Genomic DNA, 19,446 nt, shown 5'->3' on the forward strand with positions numbered 1-19,446 from the left:
AAATCCAGGCATGGGAATGTCCAGAGAAAGAAAAAAGGCTATTTCTTTCATATATTTTTTCAATCAGAGATGGAAAACTTTCTCATATCCACCAGCAATGCTCCCCTTAACTCCTGTTAATGAGAACCACACGATAGGTCTATGCCAATGGCTCATTGGTGAGAGGAATGAGGCCATAATGTTTGCAAATATGTGGAGATTTGATTTCTTGTTTATTGTTGTTATGACTGGAGAGGGACTTATTGGGTGAGGTCTGGAGATGCTAAACCAGCTTGAATTTATAGAGCAGTCCCACACAACGGACTGTTCCCACCCATATTTGTAATGGCTTAGACTAATGATGATTCATCCCCTGGGGATAGGCACGGGGCAGAACCCTAGTTCTCCTGAAGCATTTTGCCTTCTAGAGGGGGGTGACTTCCTTTATAAACTGGGTTAACTGTCGTAAAGGAAGAGGGGAAATCAACCCTTCCTCTGAGACTCCACTCTGCACAGTGGGTACCTGCCACCCTAGGAAGAAGTTAGAGGCTTGTACAGAGAGTCGCTCGTAGGGTGCGTATCTGGCTCCCCTCTGTTCTCCTTAAACCAGGGAGAAGTGGACACCACCCAAACTCAGTCACATCCTCTTAACCTGAATGCAGGCAACCACACCTGTGATATTGTGATATAATAAGAAATATATGTTTTGGTCTTTGTTCTTGGTTCCTGGCCAAATCTCCTAAAAATCTTTGTAATTTCCTGAGTGATAAAGATTCTAAGAACATCTTTTGTCCTAATATGTAGTTTTTGACCTCAGTTCCTGACACAGATCTTCTAAATTCCTTGGAATTTTCTTGACCATAAGAGTATTTTTTGTTCTAATGAAATGTCTCTTAGTGTGACCCTTGGTAGTCTCAGAATGGGTTCTGGTCACCAGCAAGACCAAACCATGATTAGAAACTTGAAACTCAGTTATCCTGCAATCCTGTGGGAAGGAGAGAGGGGTGGGGATTTAATTAATAATCAGTTAATCATGACTATGTGATGAAGCCTTCATAAAAATCTCTGAACCATGGGTTTATAGAGTTTCCAAGTTGCTGAACACATCCGTGTACCAGAAGAGAAGCTCACACCAATTTCTTGAGAACAGAAGCTCCTGCACTCAGGACCTTCCTACACTCAAGACTTCACTCTTCAGGGGTGCCCAGCCTGTGGCCTGTGGGCAGCGTGGGGCCAGATGGCTATGAATGCAGCCCAACACAAAACTGTAGTTTACTTAAAACATTATAAGACTTTTTTAAAATTATGTGTCGCAATGTATTTAATGTGTGGCCTGAAACAACTCTTCTTTTTCCAGTGTGGCCCAGAGATGCCAAGAGGCTGGACACCCCTGCCTATGTAATTCTTCATCTGGCTGTTCATCTGTATTCTATATCATACTCCCTATTACATAATAAAGCAGTAAACACAAGTGTTTCTCTAAGTTCTGTGAGTTGTTCTAGCGAATCATCAAACCTAAGGTGGAGTCACAGAAACCCTGACTTACAACTGGTTGGTCAGAAGTAGATGCCAACCTGGGACTTGTGATGGACATCTGAACTGAGGCAGTCTTGTGAGACTGAGCCTTAACCTGTGGGATCTGACTCTGACTCTTTGTAGGTGTCAGAACTGGATTGCATTGTGGGACACCCAGCTGGTGTTGGAGAATTGTTAAATTGTGGGGAAACCCCCACACTTTTGGAGTACAGAAATATTCAGTAAAAATAGGAGAGTTTCACCTCATAACTCTCTAAAAGGCTTTGGGTAAATGCTGACATTTGCCTCTTGTCCATGTTGTAGAAGTATTAGCATGGCTGTGCTTTTCTGGCATCATGGAGCTGGGGTGGATGGAAGTCATCTAGAGCTGAGACACTGTTCATAGCTTGCAGTCCCACAAATGCAAGTTCGAGTTCCAGGGTTCGGACACATAGCTAAGACAGCAGAGCAAGCCTTTCAGTGTCGATGATGTTCAGATCCCTGATGGCAAAAGTCTTGCATATGAGGCATTAGATATTTTTAGTATTAAATATGCATATTCCACAAATTAAGTAATTCTTTAATACATAACCTGAGTCTGCCTTAAGGAATGTTTATAATCTTGATATAAACACTGAGACTGTCTTTTTAGCAAATAAAACTTACACCTATGTAATGGTCAGCCCAGTTACAAGGATGTACTCTAGGAAAACTCATTCATTCCTTTACTCAACAGATGTTTATTGAGCACCTACATGCTCATTGTGCCAGGGGTTGTTCACCTTTTCAATACACAACCAGGGAACCAGTGGTGGCACTGACAGGAAAGTGCAGCTGAGAGGAAGAACTGAGCTGACTTTGACTATTAACTCTAAGATGACATTGTGGTAAAAAAAAAAACAACCAAAAAACCACAAACTTCTGTATCTAAAGCACCTCACAAATTCCCAGAGAAAATTACAAAGGTTGAATAAAAAGTGAGTGGCTCAAATAGGTAATGTATAGAAAGGCCTGAGACTGGAGCGTGGAGTCAAATGGGGTACAGAGTACCAGGGAGATAGGAGAAAAGAGGAATTGCTCAGGATGGAGGATGGAGTGGAATCAATGGTGGGGGACAGGTTTGGTATTAGGAGGGCAGAACTGGCCAGGTTTAAGTGTCAGATTGCTACAGGACAGGCATAGTAGCAATTTTCATGTGAGTCTTGATTTGGGAAAAGAAGATAGGTAGGGGACACAATCTATAACTGAGTGCGAAGGACAGAATTTTAATCTTTATTACTTGGTGAACATAGTCCCAGGAATTCCCTTCTCTGAAAGAATCACAAAGAGCAGGCAGTGTCATTTTGGCAAATAGCTGGACTGATAGCAGAAGTCAGCCCTGTACCTTCAGCTTCAGATGGCTGCTACATAAAACATCTGAGACGCTGAGTCGGAGGCTCCCCATAGTGGCATCACGTTTCCTTGAACCTTCAAGACTATGATAGGAAGTCCGAGACATGGATGTCTAGCTAATGTCCTTTGGCTAGAACATCTCTGAAGAGTAAGGTAGACAACGTGTTATCCAAAAATAAGCACACATAAGGCCACACAGCAAGTCACTTTCCTGGAGTTGTGAAGTTTAAGAAAAGGAGCAAAATAGCTTTCCAAAAAGCTTTGAAACTTCAAGTACTCAGGAATCCTACTGCCATGTTAATGCTATTATCCAAATTCTTTCTCCTGAACATAACTGAGGTTCTAAGCCATTTTTGAAAGTAACTGTAGCTACATAAAATCATGGTTATAGAAAAATGCAATCTGTTGATCTCTTCATGGTGGAGTCTATATATCATTTACACTTCACTTCTCTGTGGGTAGAAAAGCTTTTTTCATGGTTTATTTAGCAGGAAGTCATTTTGATCAGCAAGATGAGTAAGACTTTACAGCTGTTTGCAATTACTGCCTCTGCTCTGCCAGGAGTTTTAACTATTATACAAGCTGAAATACCAAATGAGTTGAGGCAAGATGGGGAGAAGAGAAATGCATATTTCATAGGTTCATTCATGTCGTGAGAAATTATCCATCACTTTTTTTTCAATTCTATGTTTCTAAATTCAAAGTCACATCTCAGGCTATGTTCTAATTACCTTTCTAATTTTAAAGTTTTCTGTTTTTTTATCAATTAAGGGATGTACGACCCATAACAGTAGGTTTCCTGTGACTACTGGGAAGTCACTGTAGCTTAACAGCCACATGTGTAAGCCAGTTAGGCTAGGAAAAGAATTCAGGCCTTTAAATGCATATCTGTCTCTTCAGAATGCTCATTGTGAAAGTACAATAGTCAAAATATTTCAATTACAGAAAATAAAATGACAAATATTTTTCCCTTCTTATCAGCATGAACTTGATTTAACAAATCCACATCATGGGAATTTAAGAGCCCTTTGTGAGTTGATATCACCAATTTGTGAACAGTAAGAGCTCGGAGCTAGAGAAGGACAAATGTAGGTTCAAATCCTGACTCAATCAATTTCCATCTGCATGACTTTAAGTAAGTTACTTACTGTGTAAAATGTAAATAATAAGAATACACTCTACTTCATGCAGTAATTGTGAGAATTAGAGGAGATAATCTATACAAAGTGTTTAGCACAGTGCCTAGAACAAATTAAAGTCCTCCATCAAGGTAAAAAAGAGTTTTCTGGAAATAATTCTTCATGACCTCAAGGTCCAGGGATCATGCAGCTAACAAAGATACACCTCCTTCTTAAACTTGCTAATGTGGCCACACATAAACAACCCCCCCCAACACACACACATATTTAGATGAAAAAACAAGCTCAGAGGAAAAAGTCTTGGGATTAGTTCCAATTGTTTCTGAATGGGTCACATGCCCATTGCTGAACCAGAGGGATACTGCTCTCTGATTGGCTAGGCCTGGGTCATGTATCCTGGGGCAGAGGAAGAATCGCATCAGCTGAGCCACATCAGTTGGTCTCAGGTGGATCTTCCAGCAAAATACGGTTACTGTTTCCAGAAAAATAGAAGGTGGAATAGAATTAGAATGAATGAAAATATCAAATCTCCACTATAGGCCTTTCTCTTCTCAGGCAATTGACCAGAGGGTCCATGGGGTAAACTGATGCAGATTGCAAAGATTTATAGAAAAATGTCATGCCTATTCAAATCACTGTATTCAAACTGACTGAAATTTTTAAACTTTGATTATATCCAAAGCCAGCATTCCAGTGAAAGGGTAATGCAATGTATTATTAATACATATTAATAATTAATAACTACTCTTAGGGATACCCTGCTCTTCGCTTAGCAGAAAATGTTAGATGATAGACGAGCAATTGATCAAAAGGTCAGGGAGTTCGCATGCATTCCTGTGATGTAACAAGCACTGGAGAACTGCTGTGAGTTTCTCAGGAATTTTCTGTAGGTATCAATAAAGCAAGATTTTGGTTCCCAAACATTGATCTGAATTTTAGTTTGGTGAACTTTGTAATTTCCATTCACATTTAGCTTCCAGTAGTTTCAAATGGAGGTTAATGCAAGGAGATGACTCAAAGGATAAGGATGAGAAAGATAATTTTTTTTTACTACACGCACTGTGATATACATGCAATACAAACAAAAGGATAAAAATGATAAATGTAAAATTCTATTAACTTGTGAGGCTAAGGGAAGGGTATGTAAAGAGATCAGGATCTGATTTCCAGTTTAACTTGCTCTTCCATGGATGTCCCAGGGAATTAAAACAAAAATTCAGATTCAGACCCCACCGACATGAGTGCAGTACCTGCTACACGCCAGGCACTATGCCAGTGCTTCCCCAGGCACGGGCCCGTTTCGGCCTCACAAGTGCTCTGGGAGATGGGTGACATTCTCTCCCTCTACTGAACCTGAGGAAGTTGAGGTCAAGATCACAGAACTTCTCAGAGGCAGACCTGAGAAGTAGATGCAGGTCTTCTAACTCCAACTCTCTCCACTATATTCCTCTTTTCAAGACAAAATATACCTTCGATTCAGCTGGATTTTTTCAATTATTTTATATAGGAGTACCTTTTTAAAAAAAATGTTTGCAAAACACAAGTGAGGCTTTACTTAACAGGAGCAAACATTTTGAGCACTGAGCTTTCCTCTTCCTGGCAGGCAGACCACCAAGGCACACAGACTTTAGAATCTGGAAGACAGCAACTTCTCTAAAATTGGGGTTAATGACTAATGCTTGCTACATATAACTACTGTTCCATCCTCCAGAGAGAAAATTAGGAGTTCAGCTAGACAGATCTGGTAAACAGCATGGGTTTTGAGTCATGAGGACCTAGATTTGAAGGCAGGCAGAAGTAACTATAACTCACATAACTTTGGATAACTTAAATTTATTGTCTCATCTGTGGAATGAAAATAATAAAAAATCATTTCTCCTAGCTAGGATTATTGTCAGAAGTAATTAAGATGAGACACATAAAGCACTGAGCACAAGGCTTGGCCCATGGTAAGGGTGTCATAAATGACAGTAATTTTATGAACAATATAATTGTATTAAGACTATTGGTATTTTTTAAGATTGATCAATGGTAAGTCTCTGTTGTTGATGGAGGAAAATGTATTAATTTAATTAATATAAATATGATGTGATAAGTCTGTGAATTAATGGGAGGGCGAGGGCACAATAGACAAGGAATGAGGATTAGACCGCAGGGTATGGGTCACGTGGACCCCAAATGAGGTGCGTGGAGGGCAAGCCAACATCCGGACTGGAGCTGCCCCAGTTACTTGGAGTGGTAGTAGTTCCTATATCAGTCAAGTTGTAATGAGAAAAGCCTTTTGTAAATACGGTGAACAGAAACTAAGGATGTAACATTAGGTCCAGTTCAGGGGAGAGTCGAGAAGAATTTGGTTTGTGTAGTGAATAAAGGATACAATGATAAGCAGAACAGTCTTGCATTATTGAAAAGAGTGGTATTTACTGAACCTATAACCTCGGGAATTTCTGGGGTCGTAGTAAAAGCAAACCAGGTGTTTTGGGATCTGTGTCTTCATCAGCACAGCTGCTGCTCGTGGCCACCTCGGCATGAAGGAGCCCTAGTCTGAGGTGGCTTTCATTTACGAACTGCCTCATTATTTTTCCTGCTCCTTATTGTCATCAAGGAGGGCTAACCTCACCTAGAGATTAGCATAGGCAGAAGACCTAACCCATTTGCATTAGTGCCTGGGCTCCCTTCCCAGTCTGGATTCATTAAGTAATGTTTCTGAAAGGAGCATACAACCCTGTTGGTTGGGGAAGAAGAATCTACAGGGTTTGGCAAAGGTTTTAATGTATTATCAGAAAGCAGTTATTTTTCAAAAATCCTCACCCAAGGATATATTTATTGATTTGAGAGAGAGAGAGAGAGAGAGAGAGAGAGAGAAAGAGAGAGGCAGAGATCATTTGCCTTCTGTAGGTGCCAACCAGGGATCAAACCCAAAACCTAGGTATGGGCCCTGATTGGAGATTGAACTTGCAAACTTTTAGTGTACAGGACACTGCTCCAAACAAGCAAGCCACCTTGCTAGGGCAAAACTGCCTCTGGATGATGCTGTCCCAGGGATACAGGGAACTCCGAGTCATTAGAAGAGGTGGTACCAGGCATATCGAAGTATAAGTTAGTAGGGGTGTCAGACTTGTTTTCGCTGGGAGCCACATTGCCTCGATGTTGCCTTTGAAGGGCCAAATGTAATTTTAGGACTGTATACATGTGACTACTCCTTAACTAGGGGCAAGGAGCTCGGCACAGCCACTGGGTAGCGGGTGCTGGGCTGGATACAACAAGGTGCAGGGCCGAATTTGGCCCACAGGCCTTGTGTTTGCCACCTCTGTGTTACAGGGTCAAGAGGAAAAAAAATAAAGATGGAAGGGAGGGAGGGAGAAAAAGAAAAAGGAACAAAGATAGATCTTTGTCTTTAAGCTTGATTATTTTTGCTGTAAAAAAGCCGATGTCACTGATTAGATTGGAGGGTATGTGTATGTGTAGACATCTGCTAATAATGTCTTCTGAGCTGAAAGTGCCCTAGTAGGCCAGGAGGGCACTGGGCCAGGAGAAACAGGAAGGGGGCAGCCCTCCAGGGCAGGAGGGTGAAGTAGCCTTGGTTTTGCTCAGCGCAGGCAGGGACTGGGGCACCTCCACCGTTGACCTTCAGCAGTGCTCCCTATGGATGCTGAGGGACTGATCCCTGCAGGATTATAGGTGCCTGGGCTTCTTCACCTGATGTAGACACATCCCTTCACAATTGCTTCACTTGATTCCTTTCCAATGATCTGGATGCAGAAACCAGAAGACCTAGGTTTAGATGTGACATTGTTACTGAGTAAGGGCTTTGTGGCCAACACACATAGAAGCCAAAACTATGGTGCCAGGTTTTGAGAAAGGAAAGTGCTTTTATTTGCACATTTGGCCAGTAAGGAGACAGGAGATAAAACTCAAATCTATCACCCCAATCCAAGGTGGTGGGATTTTGAAGGGTTTCAGCACTGGACCTTCCTAGACAACAGAACTCTCCCTTCAGAGAGGGTTCCAGCACTCAAGTGCATCATGTCTTGGTCCTTAGTTCTGTTGGGGAGCAGTTAAGAGTTCACAAGGGTTGCTCCTGAGCGGTGTATGCAAGGTTTAAACTGGTTCTGGGTCTTTGTCAAAACAGAATACAATCAGTTTGAGCTAATTCTGTGCTTAGGACATTGCTGGGTACTTTAGGGACTTTACTTAACCACCCTGAGCCTTTGTTTCCTCACCTAAAAAAGAAAGATAAGGCAGCTTTTATGAGGTAGTTGTTAGGATTAAATGATAATTCACATATAAAAACACTATAGTGATGTAGCTGTCTGGAAAATCTCAGTTATTAGAAGACGGCATTGGCAACACAAGGAGCTGAGGTTTTGGAGTCAGAAACACTTGGTTTTGAATCTAAGATATTCTATTCGTGGCTTGTTACTTTGAGCAAGTCTAAAGTCTCTGACCCTATATCCTAGTTTTAAAATCCAAGTAATAATACTTCCCAGTGCTATGGTGTACATTACTGAGGTACTGTAAGTACTAGCTATTGCTATAATTGGTTCAACAAACATTTATTGGATTTCTAACATATGATAAAACACTTGAAATTCAAAAAATAAAATACAGTTTCTTAATCTCAACAAACTCACCCTCTAATGAAAGAGACAAGATTATATACAAACAAATAGAACGGGGCTTGGAAGTGCAGGGAGAAGTAGGTACAAAGTGCTAGGAAACATGGAAGAGCTACATTTCAGCACTGTGAGGGGGACAAGTGGCAGTCCTCCAGCCAGACAGATGGGGAGATCATTCCAGTCAGTGGAAGGCATGGTGTGGAGAAGCAGCCTGTCCCACCCAGAGGCAGGAAGGAGGCGGGCCACCTGAGAGGAGGGGTAACGGGGAACACGCTCCAGGGTCAGATCACATTCACCTGTGTTCACTGCAGCATCATTTACAATAACCAAGCTCTGGAAACAGCCCGAGTGCCCACCAGTAGACAAGTGGATGAAAAAAGCTGTGGTACATTTACACAACAGAACACCACGTGGTTATAAGAAGAAGAAAATTCTACCCTTTGCAACAGCGTGGGTGGACCTGGAGAATATTATGCTAAGAAAAATAAGCCAGTCAGAGAAAGACAAATATCATATGATATCACTTATATGTGGAATCAAATGAATGAACTAAACTGATGACAAAATAGAAATAGAAGTATGGAACAGACTGGTTGCTGTCAGTTGGGAGGGATGGGGGAGTGGGTGAAAATACATGAAGGAATCAGCCAAGGAGCACGTATGCATGACCCGTGGACACAGACAGTGTTGTGGTTACGCCCTGAGTGAAGGTGGGGCAAGGGGCTGGGGGAAGCAGGCAAAGGTCGGGGGAAATGAGGACATCTGTAATAGTGTCAACAATAAAAGACAAAATAACAAAATTCAACTGAGTACATTTTAAAGATCTTATTGGCTTCATGAACCAGACAGCATCCTATCTAGCATGTAGAAAGGAGCTCTGAGACTTTTACAGGTGATGGAAGCAGGAACAAGCAAGTTACACTAGACAAAAAAATGTGGCCTGGTTACTGCAAGGCGGTGGCGGGGGCCTACCAGGCAGATGACCTAACTAATGCTGATCAGGTGGTTCCCAATTGGCTGGTTTAAGATTCTATTCCAAGAAGAGCTGAAAGTAGAATTAAGTCTCAGTTTGACGACATGGAGCTTAGCATAAGCAACTCTGGTTTGAAACTGTTGTCTTGTTTTTAACACCTGCTAAGAAATTCAAATTTTTATTGCAAATTTTCTCTTAATTTGATCTCTCTCTGATATACGAGGATCAACTGGTTTATAACATGAGAACTTTGTGCTGACCAACTAAGTTTTCCTGCTAGAAAGATTTTCCAGATTTCTAAACAATGGGAGTTTGTTCATAAAGTAACTGGTCTCCCCTGTATTGATGGCATCGCTGACACAGAAATACAGAAAGGCTATTTATAGAACAAAGCTAGAGAGGTTATAGGTGCCCTGTTATTCACCCAGGATGACACCCCTATTCATTCATTCCTCATCCTGCAAGGGCTGCCTGGCCCTGCTTCGGCTGCCAGGTGGGCCGACATCCCCCCGCCCCTGGATGTCGGGCTGCTTCATAATCACCAAGCAGTGGCACCTCACACTGTCCCATCAGAGAGGCGTGTGCAGCCCGCTTGTTGGGCATGTTGATGCAGGCTCGGGAAGGAAAACATAATTCACTTTTGCCAGTGACAGAAATGTTAACACTTACTTGAAATAGCTGATAATCTGACACAGGAGAGTTAAAGGATTACTGTATTTCATTTGGCTAATAAGAACAGCTGTTTAAAAGCTATATTAAAAAGACTTAATGTATGGTGACTGAGCACTGCTTTAATGTATTCTGTGTCATCAACTATTAGAATGCTTTCCCCCTCTTATTATGTGGCCACAGATTTCTGCCTCTTTTTTTCTGGGAAGAGATACTAGGAAGCAGCATTCACTTGTAGAGATTGTCCGAAGAAACGTTCATTGAATAAATATTTTTTGAACACCTACTATGTGCTAGGCACCGAGGCATGCAGTGGGGAGTCAAGGACAAAAGAGTTCGTACTCTGAACAGTGGCATTTTGGGGGAAAAGGGGTTGGTTGGAGAAGACAGTAGACAAAAGATTTTAAAAAATCATGTCGGAGATTTATTTGATATACAAAATATTCATATTTACCTCTCATTTCACAGATGGGGAATGTGAGACTTAGAAAGGTAAGCGACTTGCTGAGAGTACTAGCTGATTAGTGGGAGACCAGGGCCTGCTCCCTGACTTTTTGCTCCTCGTCCTGATTTCGAGCACTGTTTTCTGCAGCCCCCCTTTCCCTTTGGTGAGCATAAGTGCTCCGTGTTAACAACCCTCCCTCATGACGGCATACTTGTCCCTCCCTAAGAACTTCATCTACGTTAAGGAGAAAAACCTTGACAATAAATTCTAAGGGCTGTGATCGGTGACCAGACATGCCTTATTTGACCATATTAAAAGAGTATAGTGGTTGATTAGACTTTGTAGCCCTGTAGGACACTTTAGACTTGAAGGATGGTGACCGGCCCTGCTGACCAGATCAGCCTACACTCTCTGTGCAGAGGCATTAAGCTATGGGGGAATAGCCGGAACTTGTCCGCAGAGAGCAGCTCCCCACAGTGGTGCTGGATATCTGCACTCTCCAGGCATCTCTGCCTTCCTTTACACCCTACTCCTACCACACACACACACACACACACACACACACACACACACACCCCTTCCTGTCTGTGAACCACACTGTACCCTCTTTGGAAGTCATCCCTTGCTATCTTTGTGCGACACAACAAGTGCTGACTCCTGGAAAGCGTATTTGGACCCCTCTGCTAAGAAGACTTCTAAAGCTGTGCAGCTCTTCAATGCTTCCATCACTCTAAACTCCACAGGGGTGAGACCAGGCACTCTCATTTTTTAGGGGGGCACATCGGAACAGGTGCAGATAAGGCACAGATTTAGCCAGAGGTAAGGATTAGAATGTCCAGGCACCTGGATGACCAGCCTGTACTTACTCACTAGAGTCTTATCACAGATCCCTGACTCCCTGACGCCTTGTCATTGCTGATCTACCACGGGTAATAAAATCGCTCCTGCAGAAGGAGTTCAGACACACAAGTAAGAAGGCTTCCTCGTGGAAATTAACAGAAAACTAAACCACACTAATTTAGACACAACAGGAAAAATGCCATCTGAATTAGAGGGCATGAAAATATCAACCACTGATGTATTTCAAGTAAGAAAACTGGACTGCAAGGTCCAGTGGGGTAGAGACCATGCCTATTTTGTTCATTACCATGTTCCTAGCCCCTAGCACCTTCCTCATACATAGCCAATTGTCAAATGAATGGAGCAGTAAGTCAGTGAGAAGTAGTAGGATGACTATTTCTTCTCTCAAATGAATATAGTCAGTGTTGGCTACATAAACCCTGCGGCTCAGTGCAAAATTAAAATACAGGGCTCCTATTCAAACTAGAGAAAAAATAGTACTGATAGTAAAATGTAAAGATTTTTTCCTTTCTTGTGCAGTCTTTCTCAGTTTATCATGGTGTTTTTAAAATTTCTTTTAAATGTCATTCCAAGAAAAAACAAAATTAAAATTATTAGCATGTATTTTACCACTGTATTTTAAAATGTCCCTTTAAAATACAAATATAAGAGCATTTAATACATTTGCAGAATCACTGAAACTACTCAATTTGTATTTCATAACTCATAGATGCATATGTATTTTGTTCTTACAGAAACAGTGGAAACCCTGCACAATATTAACATTTATTTTCACTTTTGAAAAAAATTCAAATATTTGTATGTGCACATTCTACTGTTGGCTTGCTTATGAGAAAGGAAGAAGTGAAAAAAAAGAGGAATTTGGGATTGCCATCCTTCCCTTTCCTCCTTCTATGCCATTGTTTTCAATGTAAGTGCTGGCTGATAGAGGGAAGGGAGAAAGACTATGATAGGATTTGCTGGTCATTTGTGTTTCTTAGAATGTAATAGCTTTCTTCCTCCGTTTGAAACATGTTCTGGTTCGGCACAGTCAGAGAGAGAATAGATTTACCTTGTGCTGCTTTGCGTCTCCCTGAACTCCCACCCATGGTGTGTCCCCTGGGATTTTGTGCGTGGGGCATCATGTTAGGCCATATACAAATTGAGTGAATTGAGAAGGAAAACCCGGGTGTTGCGTATAGCTCCTCCACTCATCCTCATACTCCCCTGGGTTCGACTTACAAATCACAGGATCAAAGATAAAATTATTAAAGACTTTCAAAGTGACAGTAGGACATTGAAATATGCGCAATGCGACTGCACCTCACACGCACCTAGGAAGCCAGTTCCTTACCGGATGGAGTTCTGATCCAGCTCATTCTAGTGTATGGCAGAAGCTCATTTGAAATTAGCAGTAGCCATCACCAAGGACTCTAGAAATAATATAGGTGAAGCAACAATGCTCATTCAATCAATACTTATTGGTTGCCTGGGAAGGAACACAGAATTGTGCATTCTCCAGGCTTATTTGTCATCCAACTTTATCTGCATTTTCTTCATTGCATGGTTAGTGCAAAAATACATTTCAAACAATTCATGTAATCATTATAAATTCCAAATGAGTAGAATCGGGATATATGGTATTTTCCCACTTATTAGAAGCTCTTCAAATGTGGACCTTCAGATTTGGAAAACCTCTCTGGTGAAAGAATTCACTCTTGAAGAAATGAAGACCTTAAAGGGGAAGACAGAATAATTAACACAAGGGTCAGAAATATTTATATGAAAGCTCCTATAAATGCCTGTGTATTAAAAATAATTAAACCATAAAAATTACTACATGTAATCAAACCAATGCCCCTCCCCCCAAATTAACAATAATGCACGATACATTTATTTGCCTTTACTGGATTTAGCTTAAGTAAAACTTTTCAGGAACTCTGTACTCAACTGTTTCAATAGAATGGCGGCCAATTTCTTTTGTGTCATTAAAGGTAATGTGCCTGCTAACAAGCACCTTTTGTGCTCCATGTCCTCCAGCCAAATGTTCCTGCCTTTCTCATTTTTGTAGCAGGGAGTTCTTTTTTCTGATGTCACCTCAGTCAGTGCAGTGCAGTCAGAGTGATTCGGCTTCAAGAGACAGGAAAGGCCTTGGAGAGCCTCAGCTGTGCTACACCAAGGAGATACTCAGTGCTCTTCTGTCTCTGAAAAAACCTGGGATTCAATTGCTTACGTGCTGTTAGCTTCTCCTCTAGGCTCAGCGCTGCTACTCAGCTCCTCCCTCCTGAGAGAGAGGCAGGTTCTAAGACAGGACCGATTTCCCTTCATCTTCTCTTATTTTTCCCAAGGCTGCAGTGCAAAATCTTCTTTTTCTTTGCCATCTGTTTTACCTTCCCTATTTCCAAACCCCAGTTCTCCCTTTTTAAAATTATTCCCCAGAGGACTAGCTTGTGATTCATGTGTACTGGAACCAAGTGGCTTAAAAGAGTTTATAGAAGTAAATTTGTGTATAATTGAATTTTTCTTAAGGAAATTTTGAAATTACAAGGATAACTTTCCTTTTTGTGCTGAAAGGACAAGTGTTCAGATTAGACAGATTAAGTTGCAAATTTTAACTCTGCTCCCTTAATAGCAAATGACTGACCTTGGGAAAATGCACATGATGTCTCTGAACCTTGGGTTTCTTAACTTCCCCCAAATGGAAATTAAAATATTTACCTTGCAGGTACCAGGATATGTTGAATTCAAGAAGCCAGTTGCAAAATGCATAAGCAATTATGATGCCTCTTATGTAAATTTGTGTGTTTGTGTATTTGAGGGTGGGTTTAGAGAGAGAAGGGCATGGATGAATTTTCAACAATAGGTTGATCATAGCTGGATTTGGGAGACATTTGATTATACTCATTTTTCTTTCTGTAATTATAGCTCGAGGTTTTCTCTAATTGCTATTTTAGCCAAGGAAGTGGAAAAATGTTTCAACCTTAAATAGCAAGATTGTTGTACCCTTAATATATATATGTACATCATACATATATATATATATATACACACACACATACATATACACACCTATAAATTTACATATACATGTGCATATACTTACATACATATAAGTATGTGTATATTTGTATACACATACATTGCCTGCTATAAATGAATGCAGATTTTTAAATTTCTACTAAATGACAGGCATTATGCTTTCATCTTTGTACTCATTGTTTAAGTTAATCCTTACTATATCTTAAAAGGTGCAGTTACCCTTATCCAAGAATGATGTCTCATTCATAGCAGGTACCTGAAAAAGGCTGCTTTTCCTTCTCTCATCTAGGCTACACGGTTGCTTGGATTTTCTTATTATACTCACATCACTAGATACAGAAGCAATAGCTGATATGTTTTCAGGACTTTTGGGCACTGAATATTGCATTAAACATTTGGGGGGATGATAAGGTGCTCTAGACAACTGTTTCACATATAATTTTGGGACGGATGCTTCTCTAATACACACTTCAGTTCTGATATCTGTAATTATTTGGTTAGCTTTCTATTTTTCTAATGATTGCTCTAGGTGGCTTTGTAAAAGACAAAATAAAAGATTTGCTTAAAACTGACACACATTAATTGTTATTTTTTACTATATAACCATTAACTACTAGGGTGTTTTCTCTTTAAAAGAAACATAGAGTGGCAGTATTTAAAATGTGACAGAACAGATTCAAAACAAATAATTTACTTTCTCCTAAAATGTGTATTCTGCACCCTTCCAAACTTTAATTACCCAACTTCCAGACCCTGCATCTCAATAATTATTTACGAATGAGACCCATCAGAAGCTGGTAAGTGCTTTGTGCAATTTTCAGGTCACTTTTGTAGCTGGAGAGTTTCCATTCTGTCACGCAGAAATCCTTTTCTGTGGAGCCTAAGTGAACACTTCTTTGCTGTGCTCCACAGGGGAGATACAATTCCAAGGACAGAGGGAGATGGAAAAGGGGAGTTTCAACCTTTACAAAGGAGAATGTGTATTTATTCTTTCAAAAAAGTAAACCTATGAAAAAAACACTTACAAAGAATGAAAGTGTATACAGTGGCTCCCAACAGCTTAGGGCTGCTGAAGTGTCCTCAGTGACCGGGGCAGATGTAATGGGAGGTAAGATTTTCATTGCTGCTGAAGGGCAGAGTGGACCTAAAATGCCAGTGCAACTTTTGCATTTCTCTGACATGCCTATTTCCAACAATCCAAGCACTGAATTGCTTTAAACTTAATGTGACTTGCGCTGGAAAAACAAGGCAAAGAGCCCAAGGGAAGATGTAGCAATTCTTATCGCTGTTGAATTGTTCCATATTGATTACACATAAAAGCTATTTGACGTTTTTCTTTTTTCTCGGCCCATAACCACCCTTCACCCTCTTACCCTCAGATGACACCGTGGCCAACAACACAGAAACTCTCTGGGTGTCCTGATGGAACTTCATTGTAATATTGTGACCCTCAGTCAGGGGTGCCACTTTAAGAATTTCTGACAGGGTGGGGAGATGAGCTGAGTGAACTCTACTGTTGAAGTCCCTTTCAACTCTGGTCTCTGAATTTTTTGTTGGTTAAGTGTTAAAGGCACAGACTCATCCTTTCATATGTATGGTCTAATTAATGAATGCTGATGACATACACATTGAGGAAAGGCTTCCCCCATAAAACAAAAGAGGGCCAGTTTGTCCATCTGCGTGTACACACAGGAGCACACGTGTGCACAGGCACACTGAATCTGAAGATCTGGAAATGAGTTTGACAAAGAATTCTCATATCTGTATTGCAAATATGAACTTTCCCAACACTTTCTGAATGTGGGGGCTGCCACTGTCTTACAAACCAACACACTGGGTGAGCATCTTCTATTTCAGGGCCCACAGTCGGGTTTTCACCTCAAATTGAGTATTGGCCTCTGTCACTGGTGTCCCAGAAAAAGCCCAACTCTCTATGAGAAGTGCGGCAACAGTAGAGAACCCAAGAGAAATAGGCTCAGTCTGACACAATGCACAAAGTGTGTCGTATTTTTTTTTTATTGAGGTATGACAGAAATATGGTTAAATACATAATCTTAAGTATCCAGCTTGATAAAATTTTACTCATGCGCACATACTCATGACCCCGCACCCAACTGAAGATAAAGAATTCTTCAAGCACCCAGAAGGTTACCTCATACCCTTCCTCATTATCAGTTTCTGAGAAATAACCACCATTCTGACTTCTATCTCCATAGATAATTTTGGCCTGCTCTTGAGCTTCATATAAATAGAGCCATACAGTATATATTCTTATTTTTCTGGCTTCTCTCACTCATTATATCTGTGAGGTTCATCTGTTAATAGAATAAAAATAAGCTCATGAGATGTGATTTTTTAAAAACTCCCAGAAATTACATATTCAAATCTGTATTTGCCTTTAAAATAGTCACTTTGGGAGGCCACATACTTATGCCGAAGATGTGGCAATGCTTTGGCATGCCTTGGAAACCCACTCTGGAATCTTCTTTGCAGCCAGTGGCAAGGCAGTCAAGTACACCTTCAGGAGTGTTTCAGAGCCACACTTAGTTTTTGATTTCATCCTAAACTGGTTCATCCTTTTCACCATATTTGTTTCTAAGTAACTTTTGCAGAATTAAATATGCTCTCAAAAGATAAAAGTAATAGCTAGTGTGTGCCGCACCATGCTCTGTGTGGGGAATCTTATTCAATCCTCATAACATACCAATTCTTATCCCCAATACAAAAATACATAAACTGAGGCTCAGAGAGAATAAATCACTGGCCCTAGATTATATAACCAATAAATCATTGTGCTGGGATTTTAATCCAAATTCATGGAGTTTATAAAACTGGTGGCTTTTGTGGATTCTGAGGAAAACTCCCCAGGAACATTCTAAGTGATGGCAACCATTGGCCAAGACAGAGAGAAGTGAATGGAGTCCATAGAGATTACTCATCTTACAAAGTGGTGGCACTTACCTTGAACCAAAACTCCATCATCGCTCTGTGTCAGAGCTGAGTGTTAGCAGCAGGTTCTGGTGGTGAGAAGGGCAGACTGGGCGGTGTGAACCCACAAAGTCATGGGGTGGCAGGCTGCCTCGGGCAGGGGGAGTTGAACAAGGTGAAGGCACTGGTTTAACTCTTACTAGCTATTGCAGTTTGGAGACAAGTATTTTAATTTTTTTAAAGCCTTTGTCTCATTATCTGTAAAATTAGGACATAAAAATAATATGCACCTCAGGGATTTGTCACTATTGAGTAATTTGTGTAAAGCACTAACACAGTATCTTGGTTATCAATGATTATTAACTCAGAAACTCTCTTGCATTTAATATATGAAATGCCCCTTCTTGCGTAGAACATTTAGAACAAACTTTATCAAAGTAACATAACACCAAGGGAGAGTGTTAAACTGGGTTGTTGGAAATGTTTATGAAAGTGAAAAAAATTGCATTGGCAGGCTAATACTGGCCACTCATTTAATCAATTCATTTACTTCTCACAGCCAAAACACAGCCATTAAAAGGGTTTACTTGGATGCTTCCCTCTGTCTATATTGATTCCTTTTCAGTGAAAATATTGATAAGTTTGTATAGATTGGGACCTTAAAGTTACTTAATTATTGATTGAAAACAGTTGCTCAGTCTGAGCAGGTGGGTTTTTACTTTGTTTAACAACTAGCAGAAAGAAGCAGTGTTTCTGCAGGATAAAGCTGGCACCGAAGGCCCTCCTGAGTGGGCTAACCCTTGTCAGCTCTAAGCCTCAGCCTTGTGAGCTACAGCATCTGTATCCCAAGATGACTGTCCGCATGCTTGACGTCTATCAGCAACTGGGAGCAAATTAAAGAAAGCAATACCACCTAGAGTGATTAGACCTGGTGCTGAGCTAGTCTGGAGAATGAATCCGGATTACAAGTTGTTGTCTGAGTGTGTTTGTTGAACCATTCCTTACCTCTGTCAGCGCAGAAGCAACCCAGCAATGTTTACCAGCATCTGAGGTGCCCTGCAGGACATGAGATCAGTAAAATATGTCCCCTGACCTCACGGAATTTTAAAAAATAGGAGACAGAAGTGAGCTTTAAAGTCATAATAAAGGGTAGGGAGAGGTTAAAATACTATTAAAATATACTGTTACAGATGTTCAAAAGAGGAAAATTTGTATTAAGTCAAAGGAAAAAAGTTTTCCTGGAAAAGCTTCATTAATTCACTAGTGGTAAATATATAAAACATCAGACTAAATATTGTGTGTAGTTTGCACATCTTCCATTTTGCCATGAGGCTCTTGACTCATGGTCTTTCCCAGGCCCAAACCACTTACACATGAACGCTACCTGCCTGGTTGTTGTTGAGTTTTGAGTTGCAAATGCTTGTGGGAATTCACCTCTTCAAAGAGCTGTGGCCTAGTGTATGGAGTGGGGCACAATGGGGAGGAGGAAAGGGTATAACAATTATAATTTGGGAGTGAGAGACAGAACTCCCGAAGTAGTGGTTTAAGCTGGAAGGAAGTTTATTTTCTCTTAGGTAAACAAAGTCAGGAGGTAATCAGTCCAGACCTGGACTTGTCTGGTGATTCTTTTATCAAGTTACTCTACTTTATTTAACACATGGTTTTCTTGACATGACCTAATATGTTTGTTTAATCCTCAACCTTCATAACTGTATTCTAAAGAAAGGAAGAGACAAAGAGAAGAAACACAGGACTTTGATTTAAGGATATTTCCCAGAGGCTGCCTGTGAAACCTGCTTGTACCATACAGGCAGAACAAAGTCCTGGGACCACACACCTGTCTAAAAGAGAGTCTTGGAAATCTTGTCTTTTTTTCTAGCTAAACATCAGGGATTTTGTTATCAAAAA

The sequence above is a fragment of the Artibeus jamaicensis genome, unplaced genomic scaffold, assembly GCF_021234435.1.
Source record: "Artibeus jamaicensis isolate MK-2021 breed Jamaican fruit bat unplaced genomic scaffold, CSHL_Jam_final scaffold_1019, whole genome shotgun sequence".
NCBI lineage: Eukaryota > Metazoa > Chordata > Mammalia > Chiroptera > Phyllostomidae > Artibeus > Artibeus jamaicensis.